The sequence below is a fragment of the Panicum virgatum genome, chromosome 2N (genome assembly GCF_016808335.1).
Source record: "Panicum virgatum strain AP13 chromosome 2N, P.virgatum_v5, whole genome shotgun sequence".
NCBI lineage: Eukaryota > Viridiplantae > Streptophyta > Magnoliopsida > Poales > Poaceae > Panicum > Panicum virgatum.
This window is the reverse complement of record NC_053146.1, coordinates 10307535-10329880: the sequence shown is the minus strand read 5'-3', so window position 1 is coordinate 10329880 and position 22346 is coordinate 10307535. Positions and strand designations below refer to the sequence as shown.

The following is a 22346-nucleotide window of genomic DNA, read 5'->3' as shown; positions in this document are numbered from 1 at the left end:
TTCGGACCAGTTGATCGGAGTTCTGCACCGTCTTCCATAGAGAGCTTCAAACGGTGACATTTTGATACTTGCTTGATAACTATTATTATAAGAGAATTCTGCGAACGGCAAGCAAGTAACCCATTTCTTCTCATAGATTAGAGCACAGGCTCGCAGCATGTCTTCTAAGACTTGATTGACTCTCTCGGCTTGACCGTCGGTTTGAGGATGATAAGCAGTACTATAAGTGAGATCGGTTCCCATAGCTTCATGCAGACTTCTCCAAAAGTGAGCAACAAACTGAGGACCACGATCAGAGACAATTTTCTTAGGAACACCATGAAGACAAATGATGCGGGTAAGGTACAACTCCGCATATTGCTTGACAAGATAAGTAGTCTTCACTAGAAGAAAATGAGCCGACTTCGTCAATCGATCCACAATTACCCATATAGAATCATACCCTTGAGAAGACTTGGGTAATCCAGTGATGAAATCCATTCCAATTTCTTCCCACTTCCATGATGGGATAGGCAAGGGCTGAAGAGTACCAGCTGGTTTAAGATGTTCGGCTTTAACCCTTTGGCAAACATCGCACTCAGAGACGTACCGAGCAATTTCTCGCTTCATGCGAGTCCACCAAAATCTTTGCTTGAGATCTTGATACATTTTTGTACTACCTGGGTGAATGGAAAATTGAGAACTGTGGGCTTCATCAAGGATAATTCGCCTGAGCTTATGATCCTTTGGCACCACAATTCGCTTCCCAAAGAATAGAACTCCTTGATCATCCGTAGAGAAACACCGAGCTTTGCCCTCATTGATTAACTCCCGAATTCGAGCCATACCCTTATTCTTCTTTTGGAATTCCTTAATTTGATCATAAAGATCAGATCTGACTGTAAGAGTAGCAAGATAGCCTTCTTTGACTATAGAAATTCCGAGTTTCCGAAGATCATCACAAAGAGTATGCACAGGAGGAGCTATGGTCAAGCAGTTGCATTGAGCCTTTCGGCTTAGTGCATCGGCGACGACATTCGCCTTACCAGGATGATAGTGTACTTCAATGTCATAATCCTTGATTAACTCAAGCCATCGACGTTGCCTCATATTGAGATCAGATTGAGTAAAAATATACTTGAGGCTCTTGTGATCAGTATAGATGTTGCAATGATTACCGAGCAGATAATGACGCCATATCTTTAGAGCATGGACAACAGCCGCAAGCTCTAAATCGTGGGTAGGATAATTTTCTTCATGCCGTTTGAGTTGACGAGAAGCATAGGCCACTACTCGGCCTTCTTGCATAAGAACACAACCAAGACCGATGCGAGAAGCATCGCAATAAACATCGAAACTCTTGGAAATATCTGGCTGAGCAAGAACTGGAGCAGTAGTGAGGCGATCCTTAAAGGTTTGAAAGGCTTCTTCACAGGCTGGGGACCACTCAAACTTGACCCCATTCTTCAGTAACTCGGTCATAGGCTTCGCAATTTTTGAAAAGTTCTCTATGAACCGGCGGTAATATCCCGCAAGTCCGAGAAAACTCCGAACCTCATGGACATTCTGTGGTTGCTTCCAATCCAGAACATCTTGCACCTTACTAGGATCTACAGCAATACCATCCTTGGAGAGGACATGACCAAGAAAAGATACTTCTTCAAGCCAAAACTCACATTTGCTAAGTTTGGCATAAAGACGATGCTCCCTAAGCTTTTGGAGGACAATATGAATATGACGAGCATGATCTTCTTTGGTCTTGGAATAAATGAGAATATCATCGATGAAGATGATCACAAAGACATCAAGTTCCTCCATGAAGATGCTATTCATCAGATACATGAAATAAGCCGGTGCATTGGTGAGGCCGAAAGACATGACAGTGAATTCATAGAGACCATATCTAGTAGAGAAAGCCGTTTTCGGAATGTCTTCAATTCGAATTTTGATTTGATGATAACCCAACCTTAAATCAATCTTAGAAAAATAACGAGCTCCAAAGAGTTGATCAAACAAGATATCAATCCGTGGAAGAGGATATTTGTTCTTGACAGTGACTTCGTTTAACGGACGATAATCAACACACATCCGCAAACTATCATCTTTCTTCTTCACAAAAAGAGCCGGGCATCCCCAAGGAGAGGAGCTCGGACGAATAAAACCCTTGTCCAATAAAGTCTTGAGTTGTTTCTTCAATTCTTTCAACTCATTGGGAGGCATTCGGTAAGGCTGTCTAGAGATAGGAGCAGTTCCGGGCTTGAGCTCTATGACGAACTCCACCTCACGATCAGGAGGCATACCCGGTAATTCTTCTGGAAAGACATCCGGATACTCACAAACCACGGGAATATCTTCCAACGCCGTGGGTTTGGTACTCGCCAAGGCACATACACAAGGTTCCACCTTGGCAAGAGACAACACAACTCTACTCCCAGAAGGGTGCAAAAGATCAATGGTACGGGGCCCACATTTGATAATTCCGTCATGCTTACTCAACCAATTCATCCCAAGAATCACATCTAACTCTAGCTTGTCTAGAATGAGAAAATTGGCTCGAAAGGTAACTCCCCCAATGAGAATTGGAACCTCACTAGCAAAGTGTTTGGCAATGATTTCCCCACCCGGTGATTCTATATGGTATGGCACTTGTAGGTTTTGCATCTCAAGCTTGTTATGCAGCATAAATTTCTTGCTGATGAAAGAAAAAGTTGCTCCAGAATCAAAAAGAACCATAGCAGGGTGGGAATTGGTTAGGAGCGTACCCATGAGTACTTCAGCATTCTCCGGAATTTCTTCAGCGGTGGTGTAGTTAAGACGGCCACGTTTAGGAGCTTGTTGTGGCTTAGCTTCTTGACGTTGTGCTTGAGGCAGAGGAGTATTGGGCCTAGGTGCATTGAAGGCACCACCACGCCTCGGAGAGGGGCAGTCCCTAGAGATGTGGCCTAAGCCACCACAATTGAAGCACGGACCCTTTGCGGTCACACCTGGGTTGTTCCAATAAGCACTGACCGGCCTAGGAGCTTGTCCTTGAGGAGGTTGAGGGTGACGCACAATCCACATAGGACGTGGAGCTTGAGCACCCGGCGCCCGAGGTGGAAAAGGAGAAGGCCCCAGACATGGACGCGAGGAGCTACCGCCTGCTGAGGTAGGAGCAGGACGCTTGTTCTTTGCTTCCAGATTCTTCATCTTGTGCTCGGCTCTAATGGCAATATTCACCAAGTCATTGAAGTCTTCAAACTTGGTAGTAGAGAGCTTGTCTTGCAACTCTGCAGAGAGCCCATCGTACAGGCGTTCTTGCTTCTTAGCATCGGTGGCCACTTCTTCAGGTGCATATTGGGAGAGAGTGTTGAAGGCATTGACATAGGCCATCACATCACGACCTCCTTGAGTAAGATTCAGAAACTCCTTCTTCTTGATGTCCATGATACCCTTGGGAATATGGAAGGAGCGAAAAGCTGTGCGGAACTCCTCCCATGTGAAGCGGTAGTTGGCAGGGTGAGATGCCTTGAAGTTCCGCCACCAAGCCCCAGGGGCATCATGAAGTTGATGAGCAGCAAAGAGAACCTTCTCATGGGGCTCACACTCAATAAGATCAAGCTTCTCTTCAATCACATTGAGCCAGAAATCGGCATCCAGAGGATCTTTGGAGCCACGGAAGATAGGCGGGTTGGTGCGGAAGAAATCTCCGAACCTGTTCACTTGAGGCTCAGCTCTTGGACCATTATTGCCGGAATTGCCCAACTGATTGACTAGGTGTGCCATGAGTTCAGTTTGTCGGGCCAGGACGTCCGCGAGGTTTGGGTGAACTGGAGGATTAGGAAGGGGATCCTCGTTGTTGCGGTGGTTATTACCACCCGAACCACTGGCACCATCCCTTTCATTTCCCGAACGCAACACCATCCTGCTAATAAACAAAACGGTTAGCGGTCAGGAATGAAAGATAGAGGATGATACACAAAGGCAGGGTGGAAAGACAATGTGTAGATAAAAATCTAACACATGATCAACACCGGAATAGCAACTCTAAGAGATAGAGCAGATTTGGTCCACTAAGATTAGCAAGAACGAGATCAGCGAAAACTAGACCACGACACACTAGATTAGTTAGATGCAGGTTTGAAAACCACAAGAAAATATGCATGCATGAGAGGTATGAATGCAACATGACGTCTCCTCACAGCATGAGCACGCCTTAACGTTCTAACACTCACTTACGATCCGCAACAACCGCATTGTCCAACAGCGCTACAACCCACCTACTAGCGCTCAGGACAATGGGTGATTCCCACCTTCTCAACTCCGGTAAAAAGGCTCAAAAGGTTTCCAGCAGGTGAAAGGGTTTTCCTACGCTACCGCTACTCATGCAGACAAGAGAGGTTAAGCATATCTTAATTAAACAAGTGAAGCATTAAGGAAGAAATAGCTCTAAGACCAAGGAAGAAAGGTAGCAACCAGCCTTAAATTCAAAGTTTTAGCAAAAGTAAACATTAGTGCAAGTGATCAAATTTTATTTGACTCTCAACCCACTAAGCAAATTTTAGGTTCACTTCATGGAAACTCAGCTCTGATACCCGTTGTGAGAACCGCCCAATTTGATACTATTTTAAACGAACCGCCGGTCATTATCACCCAGATGAGAGTTAACACGTGCTTGCCGTAGAGCGTGCCACGTATTATCCCACATCTAGAGACACGAATAACCGACACGACATTTATTCAAAATAATACCAAATCCGGTAGTCCCGGTATGTGCTCCAACATACGCCCAGAATCAGCATATGCACATACCGTATACAATCGAATACATAGCCAACAATCCACAAAGAGCAGTTATATAAAACCAGAGTTCGAGACTTAATATTACAAGTTCAATATAGGTGGGTTTCACGCTTCACTTTACAAGCCTTGGGCTCACGCGAGTCATATTAAACAGAGATTTAGAGCTTATTGAAAGTACATGCTCTCCCGAAGCTCAGCTACGATAAAACTTACTTAAGATGATGATGCCTTGCTCAAGGACATCACCACAGCAGCAACAGCCTACTCTTCCCCCGCATTAGGATCAGCGGGGTAGAAATGGCCGAACACCACTTCTGGCTCACCTGCAACTAGGTTTAGAAAGCACCCTGAGTACAAAAGGTACTCCGCAAGACTTACGCGATTAAATAAACAAGGATCATGCAAAGGCTCAAGGAAAAGCTTTAAGTTTAAGTACTTATTGCATAAGCATAAGCTGCCTAGACTATCACCTAGCAAACTTAATTAATCTTGCCCAAACCCAAACAATTTTAGTTGATTAAGAGAGTAACACAATATACTTGACAGATCCTCAACATGACATGAAACCAAAGCCAACAAAACCGAAACTCTCTATGAAGAATTCGACGAACCAAGAGCTTGCTCATATCCGAGAGCGCGGCAATTCGAATTGATTAAATCCTTGCAAGGGTGTACTACTTTACCCACACGACACGAGGACCATGCGACTCACCCAACCGATCACGCCGGGCAAGGGGGTACTCACGTCAACCGTTCCCAACAAGGCTCGATCATTGAACCTCACACCTAGCTTACGAGTAGAGACTTAGTTCCACCAGGGACATCTCTAAACTTTCCTACACATAAGTCCACCTGGGGACACACTAAGCCTCTCTGCATAGCCTGTAGCCACGTAGCTAGGACTGCACATCAATGATCAAGTCAAAGAAGGTAATTGGCTCATCCGTTCCATTATATTGGATATGTGGTAGCACGGAAAGGTGCTCAAGGCCGATGGCATCAACTCGGTCCTTAATCGATCCAAGCGGACTATGCCCATGTGACTTCATTCTCGAGGCCCTACTATTCCGCTCGAATCTCGATACTACCAAACTCATACCACTAAACCAAACCAGTGCGATCAAGGGTAACCAGTAAGTGTGATCTTCCAGACTATTCCTGTCTAGTGAGCAAAAGAAGTACTCTAAGCCGGGCTAAGCATCTAGTCAGATTATGTTATTACTGACTAACTAGTGACAAGGACATGGTTAACAATTCAAGGAAGATAATGCAGGAAATTAGGTATAAGAATGCAATACATACATACTATAAATAACCCAACATTACCCGGTGATATAACTAACTCAGCTTAAGTAGGAGCAAGGAATCATGCTTAGCTGCTTGCCTGGGTTAACTTCATACTCGACCACGAACGGGACTCCGGGTTCGGGCTCCACGGACTCGGCGGGTTCCACGGGTTCGTTCTCCGACGATCCGGTCACTAAAATGCATGAATGCGATGCAAGAATTAAGAAATGATCTTAACAACATGCATAAATCACGAAACAATTTGAGCATGTAGAGAACAAAGCAAAGAACTCAAGAAAATTGGTTTTGCAGCAAAAACATTTTCCTAGAATTAACCATAAATAAAACCGTTTTCAGCTACTCTAAGCAAAATAAAACAGAAAAGGAATGCAAACTAAACTAAACAAATCCAAGAAAATTATCTTGGAAACTAAGCAGCAACACAAAGCTAACAAAACTGGTTTTGCTATTTTATCACTTTCCAGCAAAAAGTTCTATACTAAACCACCTTTTGGACAGCAAGCACGAAATCGAAATGAAACCCTAACCAACAGCAAGGAAACACAAGAGTAAGATGCACCACTGAAAACTACACCTCACAAGGAGTCTAACAAAATTTGGTTTGACATTTTTCAAGCAGCACACAAATAACTAAGTAATAAACTCACTTTTGCAAGATAAAACTATAGATCAATATACAGCAAAGTAACATGCAAAATAATATTTTTCCTAAGTAGATCTCAGCTAGAGGAATCCAACAAAATAAGTTTCATAATTTTTGGAGCTATACATGATTTTCTATGGATTTTGCAAGCTTGCAGGAAAATAAAACCTAAAGGAACCCTAGCTAATTCGCTAGGTACACCCGGATCAGGCCACACCCGTCAGCCAGAGGCCGACAGGTGGGTCCCACGGGCCAGCGACCCACCCCAGGCCGGGTCAAGGTAGGCTGCGGCCTTGACCGCGGCGTGGGCGCGGCCACGACGTCGCGCGGCGCGGCGTGCGCAAGCCGGTGCGGCGAGGCAGGGCGGAGCAGACCAGGGGCGGCGCGGCAATGGAGGGGGGGGGCTAGGGTTTGAGGCGGGGAACGGGAACGGGCCGGGGGCGGATAAGGAGAAGGGTGAGGAGAGAGTGAAAGGGCGGCACGGCTCACGACGATGGCCGGCACGTGGCGCGGAAGCCGAGGATGGACGCCGGCGGGCGACGCGTGCGGGCGGCGCGCTGGAAACAGAGAGAGGGAGAGAGGAGGCGGCTGACAGGTGGGCCCGGCGGGGATTTTCATTTTCTTTCCCCCCCTTTTTTTTTCTGGGGTGTGACAATTGAGTGGCCAGCCAGAGGATCTCCAATGTGATTGTCCGTTCTGCTGCTTTGCATCACATAGAACCAAGGTGTGCTCCCTGGAGGGAGAGTTTAGCAAACGCGCACCTTATTAGCAGCAGGGTCGTATTGTCCTGTAGCAGATGTTCAGCATTCAAGTAATGGATGAGTGTGTGGCTACTGACAGTTTGCTCGATATGGATGAGTGCGTGGGATATCAAACTTCCTGTGCCTGACAACTGACATCCCTGTGGTGCGAAAGCTAGTGGTAGTCGGTATCATTCGTTCATGCATCTAAACCTGTAGAACGGATAGAAGATGTTCTCCACGCTTTAGGTGTGAGCGTGTATATTTCGTCCTCTTCCTTGTAAGATATTGTAGTTACTGTTCACAGCATGACATTCAAATAGTCTAGTCCTTGTCTCACTAAATAAACTGTCCAGCAAAACTCAACAAGAGCACAATACAAATCCATGGAAAAAAATGCCGGTAGCTACATGCACGAGTTTATTATTTGACTATAAATTGTTGCTTGTATATAGTCATTCTTGTTCCGTGGCTTCTATTTGGGTTCGTAATGTGAACAGAGTACCTGGATAAAAAAATGGATGAAAATTTTGGGACCAGATGGAAGGGGCAATTTCACAGTGCGTGTTTCAGCCGCTCAAAAAAACTTCGGGGTACACATGAAAATTTTCATTTCTGGTGGTGAAATAAAACATGAAATTTTGTTTATGATATACTATGTGGTTACTGAACTACAAATTGCTTCGACTGAAACTTTTCTTGTGTCCCTTTCAATTTATTTCAATCTGTGAAACAAAATTTGCTGCAGTGAAGAATGGAGCTATCTTCATTTTTATCATGATGAGCAACCACTAATTGTGCCAAAAATGAAAAAAAACTATATATGACAATCTGAGATGCTGCTTTCTTATCGTGATTTCTTCTGTCATGTCATAACAACAACAAACGAAGCAAAAAATACTGAGTGCCTTCCTAGTTTCTACCTTCTTGAACTTATTCTTCTGTGTTTTCATATACTTGACAAAAGACCCAGAATCACTATCTGGTTTTAAATATTTGGGACTTAGCTATAATTAGCTTGTTATAAACACCATATATTTAAAAATGGAGGGATCACTTAGTATGGGTGATTGCTTGCTCATTCTCTTGTTGGCGCCTCTATCGCATATTCGAACACACCCATATTTCAAAAATTACCTGGTGCAATTACTAAGAACAGTACTCAATGTGCTGGGTACTTGGGTGCTGATAGCGTCTGTGATTTTCTACCAGGTGGCCTTGCACTCAGACGCTGGACTGTTTGGTGGATTCGGCGGATCCATCACGCCACATAGCACTTCACCACTGTAAGTTTTGTGTCACATGAGAATGCTTACAGTTGCAGCATGCTGATGTAAACTCGTTAATGAAGATGTGAGCTAACTTCTTGACTCGTCATTACCTACAGGACATGCTCGCATGACAACAAGTCACATTCGTTCTCAGTGTATATTTAGTGCAGTTGTCATTTGTTTATTCTATGCCATATATAAATTGATGAATGCCTTGTAATCTTTATTTATGAATAATTTTAGTGGACATGTATATGGGACTACAATTGGATTTGATGGAGTTGTCAAATTGTGATTACAAATGATAATGTGCATGGACAAATTATATTTTTTTATCTTTGTTATGTGGTTTCCTGATGGTTTTTTAATGTAAAACCGTCAGGAATTCAATTAGGATGCATCAGCAGGCCGACCGTAAGGAGCTGCCGTCAGAAAATGGTTCCTGTCGGCTAACTGACAGGAAAGAGTGACTACCATGGACTCCTGTCAGGAAGTTCCTGACGGTTTTCAGCTGTTTCCTAACGGTTTTTGGCCGTCAGGAGTGATCGCTATCCTAGTAGTGATTACCTATGTTTTATCGTTATTTATGTTTGTAGTGAACAGTTCAAGGGCTAACTCTTAAAAAATGGGTTCAAGGCCTGCAAATTCCTAACCATATGTGTTAACTCAAATCAACAGTGAAGCCTTCTTGCACGTATAGAATAGCAGAGGCATCCTCGGAAGGACTTGAATGTGATGTTTATTAGTTTCTTCTGTGTGTTCTTTACAGTACTGGGTTTGTAACTAGAATTTTATCCGTGATGAATGAACCCAAAGTACTACAATTAGGCTGAAACTATCCACTTTTGACATTAAAGCAGGCAGGTGGGGTTACCCATTTAACTTCCCCAATTTACTGGTACACTACCTGTGCAACACTATTGATTGCCACATTCAACATTGTGTCATCGAATGACATGAGGATTATTGTACCTGTACACAGTCCGCATCATACATATAACATGATCAGTGTATGTGTAGGATGTAGACTCATCCCTATACATCACGTTCTGCAAAAGGCGATCATCCCTGGAGCTGCGCCTGCTGAACTGAATTAGTCTGTTTAGCCAGCGAATAGTGAGCAGATGCAAGGGATTGGGAGGTCTCGGGATACCATTGAGTGGCCAGCTAGAGGATCTCCAGCGATTGTCCGTTCTGCTCCTTACCATCAAAGATAATCAGCGTGTGCTCCCTGGAGAGTGAATTTAACAATTGCGCTACTTAGCAGAAGTGTCAGAATTAGGTCGTATTGGCATGTATCAGATGTTCCGCATCCAAGTGAACACAATAGTGTTGCGCCTGGCTATACTGACAGGTTGCGAGATATGCCTTGGATATCAAACTACCTCTTGATATATAACTGTTGACGCAGATTTGGCCAACACACAAACGCTAGAACGCCCAGGATAGCAACGATCGCAACTGGACGAAGCTCGCCGGCGACCGGTCAGACCGGTTGGGCGCAGAAAGCTTCACGAAGACCTAGAACCTCAAGCTCGGGAGGGACCCCGTCGGAGCTCGAAGATCTAGGGTTGTCTTGAGGTCGGCAGGCCACCCAAGACGCCCTTGAACACCGAAGAGATGAGCAAAGAACAGCACGAGGTTGGAAAAGTTAGGGTTTGGAGAAAAATAGGAAAAGTGTAAATTGATTAATTCGATTGGGTAGAAGGACCTCAATCGGCCGTGGCCTTTATATTTATAGGCCGGGGAAGACGTACCCCTTCCAAATTGAGTTACAAACGGATTCCATAATATAAACCATAACCCTACTCGGACTGCACAGGCCCAGACCGGTCTGACCAGTCGGCCTCGGTGTTTGCCAATTTTGGCCTCCAACATATTCCCCCCGCTTTTTGGTGAGTTTTGCAAGCAAAAAAGCAAGTACCAGAAACTAGCCTAGTTACATAGATTTGCAAAGAAAGTACGAGGCTAAAAAAATAATGCTAAGGACGATATTCTATACCGGCCGTCTTCGTCTTCAAGCGTCTTGCCATACGCTGGGGAAGTATTTCTTCAAGTATCTTCCATTAAGTGCCCGTGGAAGACGTTCTCTTTGCACCGTTTCCACCATATAAGGATTCGCGAAGATAACCTTTACAATCTTGTACGGTCCTTCCCAACTTGGCGACCACTTACCGAACTCGTTGCTCTTTGTCCCAAGAAGCAATATTGTCTTCCAAACCAGCTCACCAACCTGTAAAGATTTTGCTTTTACCTTTTTGTTGTAAGCTCTAGCCACCCGAAGCTTGTCCTTCTCAATTTCCTTCAAAGCTTGCATCCGCTTGTCGCTTACTTCATCAATATTGTCCATCATCAAGTCATAGTAATCAACAGTAGAAATGTCATTTTGTTTAGCCAATCTATAAGCGTCCAGATTCACCTCAACCGGCAAAATGGCCTCTGGACCATACACAAGCTCAAAAGGAGTAACTTTAGTAGCACCATGTCTAGATATACGATGAGCCAACAATGCCTCAGATAGAACCTCATGCCACCTCCTGGGATTCTCCTCTATCTTCTTCTTGATAAGCTTTATCAAGATTTTATTACTAGACTCGGCCTGAGCATTGGCCTGAGCATAATATGGAGATGAATTGAGTATCTTAATCTTAAACAATTCGGCAAAATCACGTACCTCTTTTGAAATAAAAGGTGAATCTTGATCCGTTGTCAAAGTTTGAGGAATATCGAATCTATGGATAATATGTTCTGTAATAAACTCAATTACCTCCCGATGTGTCATATTCTTCAAAGGAACTGCTTCGGTCCACTTAGTAAAATAATCCGTAGCAACCAATACGAAACGGTGTCCCTTTGAAGAAGGGGGATTAATCTGACCAATGAAATCCAACACCCAACCTCTGAACAGCCATGGCTTGATAAGAGGATGTAATAACACAGCCGGCACTAACTGAACATTATCAAATCGCTGACATTCTTCACACCCTTTATAATATCTAAAACAATCCGCCATCATAGTTGGCCAATAGAAACCGGCTCTCCTAAGTAATCACTTCATTTTAGGAGCCGATTCATGTGTACCACAAATGCCTTCATGAACTTCCCCCATAGCAACACGGGCCAGATCAGAATCTAAGCACTTGAGAAGTATATCTTCGGCGGTTCGACGATAAAGCTCATCGTCAATCAAAGTGTATTTAAATGCCAAATGCCGAATACTTCTCTCCGCACCATGACCAGGGTACTTTAAATATGTCACAATAGGCACCCTCCAATCAGCAACCTCGGCCTTCCCTTTGGAATTGGAAGTGGTGACCGACTTGCTGTTTTCAGCAGTCTGACCGGTCAGACCGGTCTGGGCGGTCAGACCGGTCGGAGCATCTGGTCTGACCAGTTCATCCAGAACCAGTAACTCGGTTGTTGCTTGCATCGGCTTTCTCATGTTAAAATATTTCTTAGTAACATTGTAGCCAGATGCTTACTGAGCCAGAGCATTCGCCTTCTGATTACTATCTCTTGGAATATGTCGGATTACAAACTCATCAAAGCAAGAGATAATATCAAGGCATCTATCAAGATATGTATTTAAAGAACCGTTATAACATTGGCATACCTTGGACACTTGCTGCACCACTAGAAGTGAATCACCATAAGCTTCCACATGTTTAACACCCATCGATTCCAAAAATTTCAAGCCAAATAAAAAGTGCTTCATACTCAACTTGGTTATTCGTGCGCTCTTCTTCCAATCGACTTGAGAACTCAAAAATAATACCATTCGGAGAAATTAAAATGGCACCAATCCCTTGTCCATCATCACAAGTTGATCCATCAAAGAACAACTTCTATGGTGTGCAAGTAACATATCCGACTTCCAAATTATGCTCATCATTAATCTGATGTTCAACAATGAAATCCGCTACCACTTTCCGATTCTACCACTTAAAATCGGCTTTTGTAACATATGCTTAATAACATCGGCTTGACAAGTAACTATGCAAGTACTTGATAAAAGATAATGCCTCAACTTGGTACAAGCATAATATAATGATAAGCATAACTTCTCAATAAATGTATACATTGTCTCCGCATCAATAAGTCATCGGCCAACATATGTGATAACATACTCCTTTCCTTCGGTTTCTTGACTCAAAACAGCACCAATAACTTTGTCTTCTGCAGCCACATAAAGCCTAAAAGGAATACCTCTCTTAGGCACCTTGAGAACCGGTGGTGAAGACAAATACTTCTTGATCTTCTCAAAAACCTCTTGTCGTTCTGCCCCCCAAGTAAATTCAGCCTCGTTCTTCAACCGAAGAATAGGAGTAAAAGCATCTATCTTTCCGGATAAATTAGATATAAACCTTCTCAAATAATTCACCTTGCTCAGAAACTTTTGCAAGTCTTTCTTGCAAGCAGGAGCCTCTACTTTCTTCATGGCTTCAATTCTCTTTGGATCAATCTCTATGCCCTTCTCATGAATAATGAAGCCCAAGAACTTCCCAGCCGATACACCAAAAGCACACTTGAGCGGGTTCATCTTCAATCCATACTGACGCAATCTCTCAAGAGCAAGCCTCAAATCAGCCAAAAGATGACTCAAGCCGGCCGATTTGATCACAATATCATAAATATAAACTTCCAATATAATACCAATCAAGTCATGGAAGATCAAATTCATAGCTCTTTGATAAGTAGCACCAGCATTCTTCAATCCAAAAGTCATAACAAACTACTCAAATAAACCAACAAAACCAAGACATCTAAAGGCCGTTTTAGACGTATCTTCTTCGGCCATGAATATTTGATTGTAATACGCATTACCATCAAGAAAACTAATAACACGATGTCCAGAAGCCTCATTGATCAACATATCGGCTATAGGCATAGGATATTCATCTTTAGGAGTGGCTTTATTAAGATCTAAAATCAATGCAAACTCTAATCTTGCCCGAATCTTTCTTTTCAATGGGCGCAATATTAGAGATCCACTCCGTATAACGACAAGACCGAATAAATCCAGCATCTAACAAATGATTAATCTCTTCTTTTATTCTGTCATACATAATATGATTAAAACGCCTAGAAGGTTGTTTATATAGTCTAAAACCGGCCTTGATCGGCAGCCGATGCTCAACCAAATCGCGACTCAAACCAGGCATTTCAGAATATTCCCATGCAAAATAATCGACATATTCTTTCAATAACTTTGTTAAATCAGCTTTACAATCATCCGATAAATTTGCATTTACAAAAGTCGGCCTAGGAATAGAACCATCTCCAATATCTACCTTTTCTAAAGGATCAGCCAACGTTAAACCTTGGCCTAACTTATCTAAGTCACCCAGGTCTTCAATAGCCTCGCACATATCGTTCGCCTTGTCCCGATAGTGCTCAATGCGCTGCTACAGCCAGTCTGCGTTAGACCGGTCTGACCGGTCTGGTGCACCGGTCGGACCAGTCGGCTTCAACCGGTCTGACCGGTTAGAGGAAGCGGTCTGACCGGTCGGCTCTGTGTCGTTCCCCTGCTGCATCATAGAAGTAAATGTAGCCGATTCTCCATCAGCTTTAGGACTGCAGAGACAAAACCTTCCTTGGTGCAACTGATCAAGTCATAATCGGTCAAGTCTAGGCCCGATAAACACTTGATGTTATCATGTGCACCAACGAACTCGGAATCGGCGGTATCAATGAAGGAAGAGGCATCACCATGCACAACCTCAACTTCATCGCCGATCCACTGAATAAGAAACTGGTACAAGGAAGATGGTACACATTGATTGGCATGAATACAATCACGTCCAAGTATGTGGTTGAAGTTACCTTGCACCTCAGAGACTAAGAACGCCGTAGCAACCGTCTTGCTCCCAACGGTCAACTCCATCGAAGCAACCCCCTTGGCACCAATGGGATCACCTCCTCCAACGCTGCTGACTGTCATGTTCGTCTTGATGAGTTCTTCGTCCGTCCCGCCGAGCTTCTAGTAGAGTGAATAGGGCATCAAGTTCACAATTGCCCCACTGTCCACGAGCATACGAGAAACTGGCTTCCCGTTGATGTGCCCCCTCATGTAGAGAGCCTTCAAGTGATTGTCTGAATCATTGGGCTTCTGAAATATAGCTTCGCAGGGCCCAAAGTCCAGATGCACGGTCTCCTCCTTCGGAATCGCCCAGTAGTCATCAGAAAAACACACAACATTGATCTCCATGCTTGTGTGTTCCGGAGAAGCCTCATAATCCACCAACTCCTCATCCTCTGATATAGAAGGAGCTGCCCGCCAGGAGCCGAAGTGGAAACAACTTCTTCGACCTTCTGCTCAGGCTCAGGGTCGACTAGGGATGGCAACGGGTACCCGAAACCCGAAACCCGATGGGTTTTTGCTCTATTAGGGTGCAGGCATAGACTAAATTCTATACCCGCGGGTTTCTTAATGGGATAAACTTCGTACCCGTCGGGTTTGCGGGTGCGGGTTTGTTCTTCAAGTACCCAAACCCGCAAACCCGTGGGTACAATAAACCCGACAACATATAACCTAAAATACTAATGTCACAAGGTCTTGTATCAAAATAAGGTCTAATCACATGCTAAGAGAGACTTAGGCTCATGTACTTCCATTCCCATCGATGATTACCTATTCATAGACTCATTTGGCTATAATGCATTGTGTATTTGTTTATGTTTTCTATTAAATTTTGTTGCTTCTTCTATCGGGTATGGGAAACCCGCGGGTACAAAAAACCCGCATGGGTACGGGTACAGGCATGAAATCATACCCGCGACGGGTATGGGTTTTTTAATGGGTACGATTTTATCCTGGCGGGTACGGGTTTGGGTTAGTGATACCCGACGGGTTTATACCCGTTGCCATCCCTAGGGTCGACCGGTCTGACCGGTTGCTCTGAGCGGTCAGACCGGTCTGGTACACCGGTCTGACCGGTCGGTTGGAACGGTCCGACCGGTCCAGTGGGCTGATCAACTGCCTTGATCCGCCACATCTTTCCTTGAGGGAACCTTGGTCTGCACTCGTCAAATATTTCATCTCTCAGCTTCTCCGCCTCCTTTTCCATCTGTTCTTGGCGGCGAAGACGCTGCAACCTCCTCTTTTGAGTGTGAGTCAACACTAATGGGCACCACCTAGGCTGGAAGTACTTCTCCTTGTCTTGGTCCTTGAGGTTGCTGCTACTGGCCTCATAATCATTGGCCAACACAAGCTTCTGAGAAACATTGACCGGTTTCTCAACGATCATCGGTCCCTCTTGTGCATCTTGAGCTTTTCCTTTCCCGTCTTCAACTTGCACGACCTTAACAGCTGGAGCCTTCTCAGAATCAACTTGCATTGGCACTGATTCGTCCCTCTTTTCTTTGATGCAGTATTCTTGACGCATAGGACGAAACTAGGCCGGCCTCTGCTGAGACCGGTCTGACCGGTCAGAGTAGACCGGTTTGACCAGTTCGGGGTTCTGCCCCTGACCAGATTGGTGCTGACCCAATCGGTTGTGAACCGGCTGCCTCAACCTGTCAAATACAGGTCCTCTGGAGCTTCCCTATCCCTGGAAGTGTGGTGGATACGGCATCGGATAGCATTGCATCCAAAATCCTCCGTTCTCCCATGCGGGAAACTGAGAATCCGACGCCGGTGGAGCCCATGGCATTGTAGCGTACATCGGCTGTGTTTGCTGAGGAGGGAACAAGGTAACCACATCACCCCTGCGCTTGCTTGATTCTCCCCTAGGAGATGAAGGTGCGCCTTGATACGAAGGTGACCACTGTCTCTTTTTTAGGGGTCGATCATTTCGAGCGGCCTTTGAGTACTTGTTCAACAGTTGGCCAAAGGTAGGCTTTTTATTTGCAATCTTGCCCTGCACCTTTGGCTGGTTAGTCTTCCATGTACCCACTTCCGGACGCTTCGGCTTGAATATCCGGGACTGACCACCAGGGCAATCTGACCGGCCATTAGGACCGGTCTGACTGGTCGGGGAAACTGGTCTGACCAGTCTCGACTGAGCAGCAGACCGATCGCCTGAAGAAGAACCCTCTTGCCCCCCGAGCGTTCGAGGCTTAAGTATGATCCTCAGATTCTTCTTCCCATCAGGAGTCTTCTCCTGAATCACCTCCCTGGCCAGAATCTTGTTATCAATAGTCAACGACCTGTCATCTCCAATGATCATGTTCTTGCCCTTTGCTCCTTCGGCTTGATCCGGCCGAATTAGCACTTTTGCATTGCTGAGATCAATGGTGTGAATTGGGAATAGATCTTTGTCTATTTTCATCTCCGAAAAGGCCAATTGTCCTTCATTTATGGCCGATTGCACCTGTTGACGAAACACATTACAATCATTAGTCGCATGAGATGAAGAATTATGAAATTTGCAATAAGCGCGCCACTTTAGCTCCTCAAGCGGGGGTATAATATGCGTAATTTTCAAATGCCCAAGTCGTAGTAATTCATCAAAAATGCGATCGCACTTGGACACATCAAAAGTAAATTTCATCTCTTCTTGCCGATTCTTTTGAGTCAGCTTAAGAGATGTACAAGTGGAAGGTTTGGCCGAGGCGGGCCAAACAAACTCAGCAGCATATACCTCTTTGTCCTCATCGTCCGATGAATCGAAATCATATTCAACAATGTGAGTGTTTGAACGATGGGACTTGTAGGTAACCTTTTCTTTTTTAAATTTAGTTTTTTGACTCAATGCTTTAGCTTGAAGCTAATTTATAGAATAAAAACTCGAACCATCAAGCTTTTCTCTATAGCTAGAACATAAACCCGCAAGAGCCAAATCAACCAAATCTTTTTTTCAGAAAGTGACAAATTAAAGCATCAGTTCTCAATATCTTTAAATTTCTTAAAGTACTCTTGGATAGACTCATCTCTACCCTATCTAACCGATGTCAAATCCGTCAACTTAGTTTCGTTATCCCCATTATAAAAATGATCATGAAATTTCTACTCTAATTCATCCCAAGAACGAATTGAGTTAGGAGTTAACGAGGAAAACCACGAGAAAGCTGTTCCAGTCAAAGATAAACAAAATATGCGAACACGCAAAGACTTGCTAGAACCGACTTCTCCAAATTGAGCAATATATTGGCTAATATGCTTCCAAGTGGATCAGTTATCATCACCGCTAAACTTGACAAAATCGGGAATACGCCAACCAGTGGGGTAAGGAATTAAATCAAACGCATCAACATACGGCCTACGATATAGCCGACTCCTACCCGCAACAAAACCAAGTTTTTCTTTAAACATATCGGCTAGATCTTCTTTCATCCTAGCAATATCGGCCTCATAGTTACCCGTAGATATTTGGCCAAAACAATGTGTCGTAGGATCAGTAGTGGACATCGTTTGTGTGGCATATTGTGGATTGGCCCTAAGCCAATCATCCCAAACATCCTTGGGCAATGGTGGAGGAAAAGGTGGTTCACCGTATGACTTTGTCGTATACAGCGGCACAAAATCCGCCAATTCTCGCTCCAGGCTATACTCAGCCGAAGCAGGAGGAAGCGTGACTTTTGGTTGTGAAGTAGAACCGAGCACCATGGCACCGGTCTGACCGGTCTGAGTGACCGGTCTGACCGGTCCGCCCACAGGGGCACCGGTCTGACCGGTCGGTGAGACCGATCTGACCGGTTCGGCCCTGGACGGCCGAACTGAGCCCGGCGGGGGTGTCTGTCCCGCAAAGTAATTCGGCGGCATACCATACTGATAATTTTCTGATGGTGCGGCCGAAAGACTAGGGTTAGGGGAAAAAGTGGAATAATCATTAACAGTTTTCTTCCCCTTGTTTTGCATACTCAAGTCGATAAGCATATCTTGTGTAAACTTTTGTGACTGCTCGAATCGACTCAGAAAGGCATCAGCAAACTGCTTGATAGAATCGAAGGAAAAACTTACCTCGCTTGGAATGGAAGCAGATGAAGCAGCAGATGTAGCCGTAATAGATGGGTTCGGCGGTGGCGGTGCAAATGTGGGCATGTGAAATTCCTCCTTCTTGAACACGCCTTGCTGAGTCTTCCTAAAGCATGCAAGCAATCTATTCTTGGCATCCTCCTGTTCCTTCTGGAATGCAGCCTCGAATTACTTGCGCGTCTCCTCAGGTATGTCTTCGTACTTGATGTCAATGGGAGTCGCATCTACCTTGGGGTCAACCTTATCACCGGCCATGCGCCCGATGAACTCAGATCTTCCCCACCGGAGTCGCCAAAAAGTATGTTAACGCAGAATTGGTCAACACACAAGCGCTAGAACGCATAGGATCGCAACGATCGCAACCGAACGAAGCTCGCCGGCGACCGGTCAGACCGGTCGCACCAACCAGTCAGACTGGTTGGGCGCAGAAAGCTTCGCGAAGACCTAGAACCTCAAGCTCGGGAGGGACCCCGTCGGAGCTCGAAGATCTAGAGTTATCTTGAGGTTAGCAGGCCACCCAAGACGCCCTTGAACGCCGATTGGAAAACCTAGGGTTTGGAGAAAAATAGCAAAAGTGTAAATTGATTGATTCGATTGGGTAGAAGGACCTCAATCGGCCGTGGCCTTTATATTTATAGGCCGGGGAAGACGTACCCCTTCCAAATTGAGTTACAAATGGATTCCATAATACAAACCCTAACTCTACTCGGACTGCACAGATCCAGACCGGTCTGACCGGTCGGCCCAACCGGTCAGACCGGTCGGCCTCGGTGTTTGCCAATTTTGGCCTCCAACAATAACATCCCTGCTGTGAAAGCTAGTGGGTATCGTTCCTCGTTCGTTCATGCATCCAGGGCCGTATCTAGGCCCGTGCGACCGCACAGGGCCCCCAATTTTCAGGGGCCCCTAAAATATAATGAGTATACTAGGTATAGTTATATAGTAGGCTTTGTTTTACTTATTTTTGGCCCAATATGAAGAAAACTATAGCTCAAATGTCATAGAAGAGGAAATATGTCGCTCGATTTGTCTTTCGATCGAATCCGTATACCGCAATGCAATCTTTTCCGCTTCCACCGTCGCCGCTCGCCAGGCACGACACGAGTTGTGACGTCTACACTTCCACCTTCCGTACTTCACTGGGCACTAGCAGGCCGCAGCGACGGCACTAGGGCCCAGTTCATAGTTTCGCACAGGGCCTCCAGATTTGCCGATACGGCCCTGATGCATCAAAAGTTGTAGAATGGTGGACAGAAGATGTTCATCGCACTTTATGTATGAGCTAGCGTGCATATTTCCTCCGGCCTCTTCCTTGTAAGATATTATGAGTTACAGTTCACAGCATGCCTTGGCTCACTCAGTAAACTATGTAGAACTCTCTGCAGCAAAACGCAACAAGAGCGTAGTGCAGATCCAAGGAAAAAATGTCAACAGCTACATGCATGAGTTTATTTGACTATAAAGTTGCTTTGTAGTCATTCTTGTTCTGTGGCTTCTATTTGGTTTCATAATGTGATCTCAACAGAGTACCTGGTTAGACTTCATGCCTGGAGGACACATGTTGAGGTTCCAGCTCAGCATAATGCCCTTGAATCGATATAATTACTGATCTTCATGTCTGTTTACGTTTCAATTTAGCCTTTCCCTGGCAAGAATCTTTCCTAGTTATGTGCCAAAGTGATACTCAGAATTCTTCTTTCAGTTTACTAACCATAAATGTTGGTCGACGAATGCTTTGTTGTTGATTTTCTTCTACTACACAATGTCTCAATAACCTTCAGAGATGGTCACAAATGATAGCACTCAGTATTATTGTTCTTTCCGGCGGCCACTTACAGAACACTCTCCCAAGTCTTTTGCAAGTCTTGTAGTGTTAATTCATCCCATCCTACCTCACTTTCCAACCAACTAAAAGGGCCCTAATTAAATTGTTTCGGGAGGTCATGTTCCTAATTTTTAATGCAACTGCTAGCACGTGCGGTTGCCAAGCAATAAATAAAGAGCAGTGTACTTTCTGTGTATATAAATACCCAATTCTTGCCGACTCGGCGACTTGACTTTTGCCATCTCTCTAAAAGGAAGGCCATGTAGGTAAAAGGATTTGGCCATCTTTATCCTTGAATTCCTAATGCAGGTTCACTAGTACGTAAATGATTTTCTATGACACTGTCTTTTACTTTTTTTAGCAGCAGACGTCAACCACCACTAAAAATAGGTTGGCATAGTATAGCGGAAAACTGCCAATATAAATGCATTTCTGGTGGTTGTTTTCTAGAGGGAATAGCAATCACCAGTAGAAATACCCCATTGTAAGAGTTTTTTATTGGTAGAAGTCAGTGATTTCCACTGATGGCAGGACACTGACAGTTCTCTCTCCACTGCTAGAAATAAAGGGGTCATGAACCTAGAATTTTTTTTTGTGTGTACTGTGGTTTCCAGCAACATATGCCATACTTAGAGCTACTCCTACTCTCCAAAGAAAAATAAATAGTTCTTTGGTCTTGCCTTGCAGCAAGGATGTCATTTTTTTTGTTTAGTACAAAACTGTTGTAACAACTAAGGTTGTACTAGCTATTTTTCCATCAACATGTGGAACAGAATTAGCTGGGGAATATAATGGATAGGGGTGCAAATGGGTGACCCTTAGTACACCTCCAACCCTACTTGGTTTAAATATTTGTAATAATTTTCCAAAATGGGATCCTATTTTGGAGAAGTAGTACAAATATATAAACTAAGCATGGTTGGAGGTGCACCTAAGGGTCATCCATGCATTACCCTGTAATTAAGTGAATCGTGGAAGTTAACCTGAATAGTATGATTTGACGACAACAAGAATATAAAAAGAGAAGTCTAGACTCTGAGTTTCATCCCATCGCACTATATATATATATATATATATATATATATATATATATATATATATATATATATATATATATATATATATATATATATATATATATATATATATATATATAACAAAAATTCTTCCACTCAAGGTTGTATAATAAGACCATGGTTTTTACATATCAACGAAGCCTGCCATTCCTCACTTTCACTCAAATATAGGATTAAGACGCATCAAGAAATTTAGGGCCTGTTTGAATCACAGTAATTTCAATGGAATTCTAAAGGAGTGAGATTCCTATAGGTTTTAGCGTGTGTCCGTTTTGGTGGGGGGAAGAAAGAATCCAGTACTGCCTCTTGGTTTTCTCTTCCTTCACGAAGTCCCAGGGACCATAAGCTCTAATAGTTCATTGCAGGTGCATGCTAAATAGTAGTGAACAATATTTTATTGATTCAATTACTGTTGAAATGGGTTCCATATATCTAAATTCTTCTTTTTAATGCAATGGCAAGGGGTTGTCTCTTACGCTTCTAATACCTGTTCCTTTTTGTAAGAATATACTTAGAGTTCACTGCTTGTTTAGTCTAAGCAACTATGTTTACCATTAACCCTAAATTTCTATGTCACTCAAATTCCTGCATTCCAAACATCCATTCATATATCACTACTACAAAAATGTCTTAAGGCACCGGTTGGAAGTGCCCTTTGGTAACCGGTACCCCGAAAGCGGTGCTAAAGACTAGAGTCTTTGGTACCGGGTAAAATAACTGGTACCTAAGGCCTCCAAAATCACGCAAAATATTCTTTGGCTGGGATTTGAACCCACGACCTCTAGCCTCACGCATTGCTCTTTTACCAT

At 44.1% G+C, this 22346-nt stretch overlaps 1 long non-coding RNA gene across 1 annotated transcript; it reads left to right on the top strand.

The window, feature by feature from the left end:
• Positions 1-8619: 8619 nt before the first annotated feature.
• On the top strand, positions 8620-9053 carry LOC120658006. The gene is made up of 2 exons (XR_005668475.1): positions 8620-8735; positions 8837-9053. It is a non-coding gene; the product is annotated as an uncharacterized LOC120658006 (long non-coding RNA).
• Positions 9054-22346: the final 13293 nt, after the last annotated feature.